Source organism: Scomber japonicus, chromosome 18 (genome assembly GCF_027409825.1).
Source record: "Scomber japonicus isolate fScoJap1 chromosome 18, fScoJap1.pri, whole genome shotgun sequence".
Taxonomy (NCBI): domain Eukaryota; kingdom Metazoa; phylum Chordata; class Actinopteri; order Scombriformes; family Scombridae; genus Scomber; species Scomber japonicus.
In genome coordinates, this window is record NC_070595.1 from 2,150,001 (window position 1) to 2,162,755 (window position 12,755).

Genomic DNA, 12,755 nt, shown 5'->3' on the forward strand with positions numbered 1-12,755 from the left:
TTTCACCTTTTTTCAGAGTCACCTAGCTGTCTCATACGTGCACGTAGAAACATGATTTAAACTTTTAAACGGAGGAAAACTTGTTCTCTCTGGAAAAATACAAACTATTTTAACATAACATGTAAACTTTTCAAACTATGAGCAGTCAAACGAGGAGTGGAAATCACTTTTTCGTCAAAGTTAGAGTGGAAGCGGCAGTTAGCTAGAGTGTGAGAAGCAGTAATGATTAACCTTCATTTTTATTTTTAACTCGAGCTCACGGCCAAACCGTAAAAAGGAGACAAATAATTTTTGGTCAAAATATAGACATAGGTGTTGGGATTCATAAAATGTGACGTTGACAGGCGGGGTCTGCACAAAATTTAAACGGGGGGGCCGAGACCGGCGGCAATCCCTGTCTCGCTCCCCATTAAACCTAATGTAATCGTCTTCTCTTTTCAAATGAATCTCACTCTGTGTTCACACTGAGCTTACTCGCTCATTTTAAGGAATATGTGAATAAAATAAACACTGTCAGAATCTGCCGGCTTCTGTGTCTCTCACGGTGTTTGCGGTTTTTGGACAGGAGTTACGGTTTTCTCACAGTTTGCAATTGTTCGGGACCTTGTCAGAAGCTAAATTTCTCAGAATTTTGAGACATTTTTCAAGGCAGATCCTGAAATCGCCGTAGCAACCGCAGGGCCTTAGCTGACCTTGGCAACCTGTCGCTGGGCAGAAACTGATCTACCTTTTTGTGATTGGCTAATTACTCTCTGTCTGCTTTGCCAGTTAACTGGGCCAGCATGGAGGCTAGCTCGGCCGCGCTAGCGGCCGAAAGCTCTCAGCAATAGTATAGCTGGTGACTTTGATTGACAGGTGACACTTGGTAGAGGGCGGGGTTTCAGTGATCTCAGCAGGCATGCCCACAGTGTTTGGGAGAGACAGAGGCTGATTTTTTTTTTTAAATAAATGAATAAATAAATGTATAACTAAATAAATAAATAAATGAATACATAAATGTTTACTGTGGACAAAATATTGTATTGTATAGTTTTGTGTTGTAGGGCAAAACTACGAGAGAAGTTGGTGATATTTGAGTGATATATTTATCGTATATTTATAAGTTTACAGGTAATATGTCTGATTTTATGTACGTGTCATTACTATCATGGTGTAGCTCTGTTCATGAGGGGGAGGAAGAGGCAGAGGTCAGAGGTCAATCAGTTCAATGAGCCTGAAACCAGGAGAGCTTCAGGTGAGCAGACACTGCAGGCTCACAGACTTACAGCTGAGTAAGTATGTTGCTTTGCTTGTTTGTATTAGTTCATAAATTCCCTCCATAAATACCCCTACCCTGTGAAATAAGGCCAGATTACATCAGTGTAACAGCATTACCTCTGAACTGATGAGAGACCCAAGCATGATGTTCAACCTACTGTCTTCATCACCTGGAGACCTACAGCATCACCTCACCCTGTCTTCATCACCTGGAGACCTACAGCATCACCTCAGCCTGTCTTCATCACCTGGAGACCTACAGCATCACCTCACCCTGTCTTCATCACCTGGAGACCTACAGCATCACCTCACCCTGTCTTCATCACCTGGAGACCTACAGCATCACCTCACCCTGTCTTCATCACCTGGAGACCTACAGCATCACCTCACCCTGTCTTCATCACCTGGAGACCTACAGCATCACCTCACCCTGTCTTCATCACCTGGAGACCTACAGCATCACCTCACCCTGTCTTCATCACCTGGAGACCTACAGCATCACCTCAGCCTGTCCAGGGTCAGCCAGCCTGGTGTTTCTGCCAGAGATGCAGATTCCCTCCAACATGAAGCACTTAGAGACAGAAGAGTAGTGATACTAAGCTGCTGTGTGGAGATCTGTCACTCACACTGGATTTCCCTCATTTGATAACTTTATCTTATTCACTTTGTAGGTTTCAACTTATTTTCTCATTCTTTGCTGAAAATTTAAAATAAATAAGTAAAATAACACATGTGTGTTTGTAATAGAGTAAAATGACTATCTATGTATTATTATCAGTATAAAACAGAACAATCACAATATCAGTAGAAATAATAAACATGTACACAAACATATTTATAAATGACATAGTTAGTTAGTCTTATATAGTTAGATACTCAGTTGTTAGTTGAAGCTTGTTACTCTAAGTGTGTGACACAGAGGAGAGGAGGCATGACTGAAGGGAAATACATTTATTGAGGGGAATAGAAATGAGATATTGAACTGAGAGCTGGGGCAGGGGAACTGCTGTGAGGAGCAGGGTCCAGGTCTGAGGAGCAGGGCTACAGGCCTGAGGATCAGGGTCCAGGTCTGAGGAGCAGGGTCTGGGATGCCTTTAAAAAGAATAAATACAGAGCCATTATTAGTCTCATGTCATTGTTACTGGATAACTGAGAAGACTGATGTGATGCTACAGTAATGTGTAATGTTAAACATTCATATACAGTCACAATGTAACTGTGTGGAGAAAATAATAATAAATAATAATAATAATAATAATTAATAATAATAATAAAAACAACAACAACAACAATAATAATAATAATAATAATAATAATAATAATTATTATTATTATTAATAATAATAATAAAAAAATAATTATTATAAATAATAATAATAATACATAATAATAATAAAATAATAATAATAATAATAAATAACAATATTAATAATAATAATAATAATAATAAAATAATAATAATAATAATAAATAACAACAATAATAATAATAATAATAATAATAATTATAAATAATAATAACAATAATAATAATAATAATAAATAACAACAATAATAATAATAATAAAATAATAATAATAATAATAAATAACAACAATAATAATAATAATAAAATAATAATAATAATAATAATAAATAATAATAATAATAATAATAATAAAATAATAATAATTAATAATAATAATAATCATCATCATCATAAATAATAATAATAATAGAAAAAAAAAAATAATAATAATAATAATAGAAAAAATGTGCTGATTTTATTTTAGTTTAGGAAATGAGCAGACCTTGATCTGAATGAAACAAACATCATATTATAGATACTGATAACATGCTGCTCTAAATCAAATCTGGGATGAATAGAGTCAATGTGTTTATCTGTGTATTAATCTGTTTATGTAATAAAACTAGCAGTAGTTAACAACTGTAAATAATCATATTGTGATAGCAAACCTGTGTTTCTATGTCTTCATGTCTGTAAACAAACATATAACATATAGTACTGACTAACTAGACAGTGAGCTGAATGTCAGCAGGTAACGTTATAACACTTTATGTGAAGCAGCGCTGATGTTACTCACCTGTCCGGCAGAGCAGGCAGAGCAGCGTCTGCTGCCTTCACTCTCCGATCCTCTACCGGCTCTCCTCTGTCCTTCCCGGGTCTCCTCTGTCCTTCCCGGGTCTCCTCTGTCCCTCCCGGGTCTCCTCTGTCCCTGTGCCGGCTCTCCTCTGTCCCTCCCGGGTCTCCTCTGTCCCTCCCGGGTCTTCTCCGCTCCTCCGCCGTAATAAAGCGACACTGATGTGTCAGCTGATGTGCGTGTGTGTGTGTGTGTGTGTGTGCGTGCGTGCGTGCGCGCGCAGCATCGCTGTTTTGGAACTTGAGTTTGAAGGATGCTTATCAACTGTAGCCTAGCAACCGGAGGAGGACTCTGATTGGCTACGTCATTCTCCTTAAAAGCGGATTGGCGGCGGCAAAACTTTCCCTTTGATCTTTCTCTCGAGGTAAGAAGCCGTCTTCTTCATTCAGCTCCTAACTTTTATGCTTAAAAAGTCTTAAAAGTGTCTTTATGTACCATATTAAGTCTTAAATATGTAAGTCCATTACCGCTTCCTTCGTTGCTTTGTTGCTTGTGTTAAATGAGTGAGCGGAGGCTCTCCTTTGATCCTTCAGTAAGAAGCTCTGCTAGCTTCACATTAGCTGCTTACAGAAGGACTATTCTTAAAAAGTCTTAACAGCGTCCATATGTTGTATTAGAGCTTACATTACATTTAGTTAGGTATTAAATATATAAGTCCATTTACCGCTTGCTTCATTGCTTTTGTTGGTTGTGTGTTAAAATGAGTGAGCAGCGGCAGCAGCGGCTCCTCTTCATCCTTCTCTCCGGGTCTTCTTCATTAAGCTCCGCGGGCTTTACATTAGCTGCTCACTCAATTCATTTCATAGCTATTTATTTCAATCAGTGAAAACATTAAAAACAGTATTAACGTGTATCAGTGGCGAGCGGTGACATTTTACTGTGGTCATACTGAAGTGTTAATACCATGCGCGCCGTAAGGGGGGTATTTATTTATTAATAAAAAATATAATATGGTTTATAACTACTATATATATATATATATATATACTATATATAACAACAGTGTGTTGGAGTTTACAGTGTATGTAGGCTAAATGAAAGCAGTAATATTCAGCTCTGTCATGACGCTTGACAGCAGCGGATCCATGGTAACCATGGTAACCATACAAACAAAGAAAAACAAGTTACACTCCCGGGAAATTTCGAGGCGTGTCATTGGACAATAACTGCAATGACGTCATACATATCGGACCCTGAGCATAGCTGCCCTCAGTGTCACAGTGCGCATGCGCGAAACAAGCTGTCAGCTTTCCAGCTGACCAAAACAATAGAACTAAGATATTGTATAATTGAACACATTATTCTGTTAATATTATAACTTTATTCTTTTATAACTTTATTCTGTTAATATTATAACTCTGTTAATATGATAACATTATTCTGTTAATATTATAACATTATTCTGTTAATATTATAACTCTGTTAATATGATAACATTATTCTGTTAATATTATAACATTATTCTGTTAATATTATAACTTTATTCTGTTAATATTATAACATTATTCTGTTAATATTATAACTTTATTCTGTTAATATTATAACTTTATTCTGTTATAACTTTATTTTGTTAATATTATAACATTATTCTGTTAATATTATAACTTTATTCTGTTAATATTATAACATTATTCTGTTAATATTATAACTTTATTCTGTTAATATTATAACTTTATTCTGTTATAACTTTATTTTGTTAATATGATAACATTATTCTGTTAATATTATAACTTTATTCTGTTAATATTATAACTTTATTCTGTTTATATTATAACTTTATTCTGTTAATATTATAACTTTATTCTGTTAATATTATAACTTTATTCTGTTAATATTATAACTCTGTTAATATTATAACTTTATTCTGTTAATATTATAACTCTGTTAATATTATAACTTTATTCTGTTAATATTATAACTTTATTCTGTTAATATTATAACTTTATTCTGTTAATATTATAACTCTGTTAATATTATAACTTTATTCTGTTAATATTATAACTCTGTTAATATTATAACTTTATTCTGTTAATATTATAACTCTGTTAATATGATAACATTATTCTGTTAATATTATAACTCTGTTAATATTATAACTCTGTTAATATGATAACATTATTCTGTTAATATTATAACTCTGTTAATATTATAACTTTATTCTGTTAATATTATAACTTTATTCTGTTAATATTATAACTTTATTCTGTTAATATTATAACTCTGTTAATATTATAACTTTATTCTGTTAATATTATAACTTTATTCTGTTAATATTATAACTTTATTCTGTTAATATTATAACTCTGTTAATATTATAACTTTATTCTGTTAATATTATAACTTTATTCTGTTAATATTATAACTCTGTTAATATTATAACTTTATTCTGTTAATATTATAACTTTATTCTGTTAATATTATAACTTTATTTTGTTAATATTATAACTCTGTTAATATTATAACTCTGTTAATATTATAACTTTATTTTGTTAATATAATGCCAGATTAATATTTTCAGTTATTTTTATTGAAGGCCATGCACTGCATTTATAGTTTATTATGACCGCTGGCCCATGACGTGTATACTCACTATGCAACAACTGTTATTTAACGGGGAGTTAACTATCATTCAAATTTGATGTGTGTGTGTGTGTGTGTGTGTGTGTGTGTGTGTGTGTGTGTGTGTGTGTGTGTGTGTGTGTGTGTATCGGTTTATCGACTGTCAATGATGTGCCTGAAATAGCCATGTTTACAGCCACTAATGTTAACTTTAGCACCGACAAAAACATAATAGTGGTAATTTAAATAGCGGTTCATGGGATTTATTATTGTATGACTCATAATATCCTACTGCACTTACACTGCTGCTATTACGGTAATAAGTCTTATCTGCTGGGAGGACATGAGGCTGTCATGCTTTGTTAAATTAGCTTCATTAAATACATTTGCCTTTCCTATACAGACTTTGTTCTTAGTCTTATTCAATTATAAATATTATACACCCAAGTATGTTAAAACATATTTAAAATACTCCACTGTGTAATGAAGCAATAACGCCCATTTCAATATATTATACAGTAATATATGTTCAAAAAATTATATTGCTGCTAATATATATAGTTGCTATTTGTTATTGCTAGCTGAGTGCTAATACTTGTGAATGATTGACTGCCACCCTGCTACCTATGGACACAGGCATTACATGTTATAGGTGTGTAATATTGCTGCTAATATTTTTGGTAGCTATCTAACTCATTTACATTTGTCTTTTAATTCCAGTTTGATCAAAGTTTTGAGCGGTTTTGCTGCTTCCTGAGCTTGACTTGCCTTGGATTGCCTCGCCTCACCTCACCTCACTTCACCTCACCTCACCTCACCTTACCTCACCTCACCTGACCTCACCTCACCTCACCTGACTTCACCTCACCTCACCTCACCTCACTTCACCTTACCTCACCTCACCTCACCTCACTTCACCTCACCTCACCTCACCTCACCTCACTTCACCTCACTTCACCTCACTTCACCTCACCTCACCTCACCTCACCTCACCTCACTTCACCTCACTTCACCTCACCTCACTTCACCTCACCTCACTTCACCTCACCTCACTTCACCTCACTTCACTTCACTTCACTTCACCTGACCTGACCTCACCTCACTTCACCTCACCTCACCTCACCTCACCTCACCTCACTTCACCTCACCTCACTTCACCTCACCTCACTTCACCTCACCTCACCTCACTTCACCTCACTTCACCTCACTTCACCTCACCTCACTTCACCTCACCTCACTTCACCTCACCTCACCTCACTTCACCTCACTTCACCTCACTTCACCTCACCTCACTTCACCTCACTTCACCTCACTTCACCTCACCTCACCTCACTTCACCTCAACTCACTTCACCTCACTTCACCTCACTTCACCTCACCTCACCTCACCTCACCTCACCTCACCTCACCTGACTTCACCTCACCTCACCTGACTTCACCTCACCTCACCTCACTTCACCTCACCTCACTTCACCTGACTTCACTTAACCTCACCTCATTTGCATATTTGATTGTTGAATTGTTGATATTTTACTAATTAATTTCTATTTTAGATTTCATATATTGAGGATAAATTGTTTAGGTTAGGTTTTAGTTTAGGCTTAACGCCCTTTTGTTTGGAGGGATTTTTTTTGTGTGTAGTGTTTTTCAGGATGCCGCGGAAGGGAAGGCGATCCCAGGCCCAGAAGCAGCGCTGGAGCACGGTCCAGGACCCTGACCGCCCCCCCTGCACCCTCTCTCCAGTCAACAACGTATGTATGACCAGAAATGAAACGCACACTCATTTAAATGACTCATAGTCTCTTCACTGAGACACGTTTACACCATCCGTACCATGTTAAGTTAAATCTGTTTATCATTTGTCATCAGGTGGTTGGAGCCACCCTGCCAGCCAGACCGTTCTGGGGTGAGGATGAAGTGCGTGCCGAGTTTTATGCACGTGAGTATTCAGCTGTTTTATTTGTTTTGATGTATTTGTGTTTACTATACACTTCTGCTAAGAGCTCAATGCCAATAAAGGGTTAGTCATTATTACTCATTAATCTTATGTTCCATCCTTTTCTAACAGGCCGTGGCACCGGGAGGCGCCACAAAGTGTTGAAATGGCCAGTTTCCCTCGTCACCGGGCGCAGCCACAAGCTGACCATCCCGCCTGAGTCTCCTGACAAGAAGGTATTATTGTTGTCCATTGTTGGAAGAGAATAATTGATCGTATGTCTTCATGGTTTTTTACACTGTATTTATTTTTGCAGTTTGTTCTGATTGTCGGGGACTCCCATCTACGCGCTATTGTAGATGGCATTGTCCCGATGCCAAAGTCCGACACCCTCTGCTTTGGCCTCATGTCGACTCCGGGAGCCAGTGCGTCTCAGATCCGTACTGAGGTTCTACACGCCGTAGTTCCTCGTACTCCTGAGGCCGTCTGTGTGCTGGCTCCCAGCAACAACCTGACTGCCAGCAGGACCGTCGATGAGGCTGCCATCGACTTCGCCAACCTCCTGCAGTCCGTTGGCAACCGCTGGCCTAAGGTAAGCTTTTCTTTCATATCTCATTATTGTTGATTTGGTGTTTTAATGATATTGACTGTGTGGGATTTTTAGTAAAAGAGTAGTCTTTTTATTAATGATCAGGTTTTGTTTTCTTCAGGTTTTTGTCGTCGACTTCCCTCCCCGCCTGACTTGTGACCTCGACTACCAGGATCACATGCGTCAGGCATATCGCCGTGTGGCTGCTCGTATGGGTATGTGGAAAAGATTTAAGTTTCATGCTAATTGAGAAAATATCTTGCATAAAAAGCAATTCATATAAAGTCACAATACAGTATATCATGATGACTCATGCTTTTGTCCCTCTTTTTCAAGGCGTGAGGTACTTCTTTAGAGCTACGGAGGACTTCCCCACGAGCAATTTGGCGTTGTGGAGCAAGGATGGTGTAAGTACAATATCTGTGTGTGAAACTAAAGTCTGATTTGTAGTTCTTTGTTGTTGCCATTAAGACTTCAGTACATGGCAGACGCTAACTGAAAGTAAAACTTTTTTCTTATTTTTGCAGGTCCACCTGAGTGATAGTGAGGGGATGGCTATCCTCGCTCAGTTGCTCTCCTCTGCTGCTACAGAGCAACTGAGGACACCACCAGCCCCGCGGGTCTCTCCCAGGCCATCACCTCCAGTTAGGAAGGTCCTTCCTAAACTGGTTGTGAGGGAGAGTTCCCCTGCTCCACCTGCACCTGACCCCTCTCAGTGGAGAACCGTTGGTCAGGGCGGCAAGGTAATTGATGCATATTATAATGTGTGATGTGATTATAAAATGTTGAATGTGATGTTTCTGAAACGTTTTATGTAGGTTACAATGGTTTAATACGATGTGATGCTCTTTGTCATTGCAGACGAGCCAGCCTGGGGAACCACCCATGTCCAGTGGTTCACCTGAGCCCAGGATGGCTCAACCGCAGGTTTGTCATTCCTTTCTGGATTTTTTATTATTACTCTAGGATGTGTTATTCTTTGGGTTATGTTTCTGACAGGCATGGTTGTAATCAGAACACTTTGTGTTTTGTGTTTTTACAGGAGGAGGAGTGCTTCTTGCCACTGAACCCCGTCTGGTTCAGCAGCACCGCCCTACGTGCTATGGAAGAAGTCTCTCCTTCTCACCTGTCTTGCCTGGCGGACTTCAAGCCCTCTCCTAAGCCCAAGAAGGTGAGTTTCAAACTTGTATCTCTGGACGCTTTTATCTAGAGTCTTATCTTTATTACTGACCGTTAACTTTACGTATATAATGTATATATATTTAAAAAGTTATATAAACTATAATAATAGTCTTTAAGTGAACTTTGCTATCCATAAATATAATTATAATGTATATTGTTGTGTAACTATAACGATGTGACTTAAAGTATTTGTTTTTATGTTTTATTTGAAGTCAAAGGTTGCGTCCCGGTCCCGAGCCAAGACCCGACCTCCTCGTCGCCGCCGTTCTCCAGTGAACAAGGTATGTTACTACTAACTACTGATAACTGACACATGCTGGAGATTTACAGCTCACTCACTTCAGAGAGTTTATTATCAGGGTTCCCACAGGTCCTTAAAATACTGGAAAGACTTTGAAAAAATCCAGGCCTTGGAAAGTGTTTGAAAATAGGCAATAAGAGACAAAAGTCATTAAAAGTGCTTTAATATATACTTTGCCCAAGAAGTTGTGTGATTAATGTTTATACTGATTAACGCTGCTTGCATTGGATCATCATATGGTCCTAGAATTTGATGTTAACCAAAGAGTGTGAACCCTGTAATATGTATGTTATATATTCTCAGACGGTTGGAACACCCCCAGCCAGATTGTCCTGGAGTTCGGACGAGGGCGCACCTTTAGGCCCAGCCTCCTCTGCTGTGACGGTATGTCGCCCCCCCCCCTCTTCTATCCGTTTATAATTTGTTAATAGTGCTAATGTTTGCCAAAGGGTGCAGTAATATTTATAATAATTATTTAGATGCTTTAACAGCAGCAGTACCACTATGGTTCCTCTCATATAACTTTATATCAAGAGTGCATTTTGTAATTTTAATGATTCAAGTTTAATTGATATTTTATTTGATGATGCAGATTACACTTAAAATACTTAAAATACATTTTCATTGGTAACAATGAAAGGTTTCCCCTATGTTTGATACAATGTGATGCTTTTTGTCATTACAGGCTCACCAGCCTAGGGAACCTCGGGAGTCCACAGGTTCACCTCAGCCCAGGATGGCTCACCAGCAGGTTTGTTGTTATAATAATATTTAAATATAATATTCCTTTAGGATGTATTTATCATTCTTTGGTTTGTGTGTCTGACAGGACAGATTGTAATCAGAAGTCAACCTGTGTTTTGTTTTTCAGGAGGAGTGCTCCCCCCCGCTGAACACCGTCCGGTTCAGCAGTGTGGACTACAAGCTTGCTCCTGAGCCTAACACGGTAAGTTACCTGACTCAGATTTCATTCATCTGTATAACACTGAACATTTGCAGCTCTCTCATTTACTAAATACACAGCTAAATTGTCCACAGTTTAATTCACTATGTTTCCTCTCATCTATCATCAGCTGGTTGGATCACCTCTGACCAGAGTGTTCTGTAGCTCAGATGAGACAGAAACCCCCTGCTGTTCCCCGCCTGCAAAAGTAAGGTTTAGTCCCTTTCAGTAACATGCATCATCTCACTAAACGTCTTCCTCCTACTAAAATGTTGCTGCTTTATGTATTCAGATGGCCAGAGGTCTGATGTCTTCACCAGATGGACAGGTCTGGACCATCAAGGATGCAGGCTGCCATTCTGCTTTACCTGATGAGGTAAATTAAGTCTCCACAATTGACTCACACTGAATATTTACAGTACATTCAACTGCATCAAAACCAAACTTTACTTCATAGTAAATCTTTGCCATAATAACTAGCTCTTTCTCTGTAGATCATATTTATCTACAATCATGCATCACTACTTTTTATGTCCGTGTGGTTTACCTCAATTCTGGTTGTTCATGCCCTGTTTAGTCAATGGTTAGGCTACAAATCAATTCCTAGTTACTTTTGAGTATTATAATTGTCATGAATTCTTCAAATCAAAGGACATGTATGTATGCATGCTTTTATTTTTTTATACTTTTTTTTATTTTGAAGTAGGTGGTTTTATTATGAAAGCAGTTATGCAGTCCCTCTTCTTTTCCTCACGTTCTCCACTCGACATGTTTACAGCGGTGCAGCAGTCACTGATGATGTAAATTATGTTCATAGGGAAGTGAAATGAGAGTGTATATTTACACTCTTTGAAAGTCTGTTATTTTATTTGTGATCGCTATTTAGCATAATTTAAGATAACTCAGTTGTGTATATGGCTGCTAACTTTCATACTTGATGATGACCATTTCATACAACTTTCATTCAACCAGTTTGCATGTATATGCTGCATGATTCAGGGTTAAAGCAGCACTTATGAATATTAGATTATTGATACTGATATAAATGTATTTTTATTTACTGTGAAGTGTTATTCACTGTATTTAATTTACAGCAGTATACAATGATAAATCATATCCTTTTATTTCTTGTTATAATTTCAGAAACTGCTCTCTACCCAGAATGCATCAGTGTACCTGTACAGTTCTACAGTAAACAATATAAGGGCAAATTCTACTGATGTCAGTGCAGTGTTCAATTAGGCAAACATCAGCATCAGAGGTCGCATTCCTCAACAATAATGTATCCGTAGTCTCAGTATGCTATACAAGCAATACGGATCCTGCTTGACAATTACGCTAATCAGGGCATATACCGTGGCTTAGGCTCCTCCCAGGGAAAAAAGTTCAGGCTCAGGATTTTTTTTTACTATCACCCCTGAATTTGACATAATCTCACAAATTATTCTGACATTAATAATGGTGATGGAACAAAGTGTAATGATGGTGGTGAGTTTTTTCAAAATCTTGAAATATCAGTGCTATGAAGACTCAGCATGTGAAAATCTCTTCATAAAGGTGGCTGTCCATAGGAAACTGATTGTCAAAACATGGATAGTTAAAGATATTGCTTAGCCTTGTCCGCTAACAAATGTTAGAAGGAGGTAACGCATGTTTAACAGAATAAAACAATTAAAATAATGATGATGATAATAAAAATTATGATTCATGATAATAGTAATAATGATGTAACGGTCGGTTCTAAAAGCAATTTGTATAACAATTAAAATGATAAAAAATTAAAACATTCCTTCATAAAATAATTTCAGGATTCCGTCATGGGACCAGGTCAGCGCATTCAATCCGTGAG

The 12,755-nt window shown here is 37.4% G+C and overlaps 1 long non-coding RNA gene across 1 annotated transcript; it reads left to right on the plus strand.

Moving 5' to 3' along the window:
• Positions 1-10,332: 10,332 nt before the first annotated feature.
• LOC128379616 (uncharacterized) lies at positions 10,333-10,912 on the plus strand. The gene is made up of 3 exons (XR_008323409.1): positions 10,333-10,347; positions 10,649-10,714; positions 10,835-10,912. It is a non-coding gene; the product is annotated as an uncharacterized LOC128379616 (long non-coding RNA).
• The last annotated feature ends 1,843 nt before the right edge of the window (positions 10,913-12,755 follow it).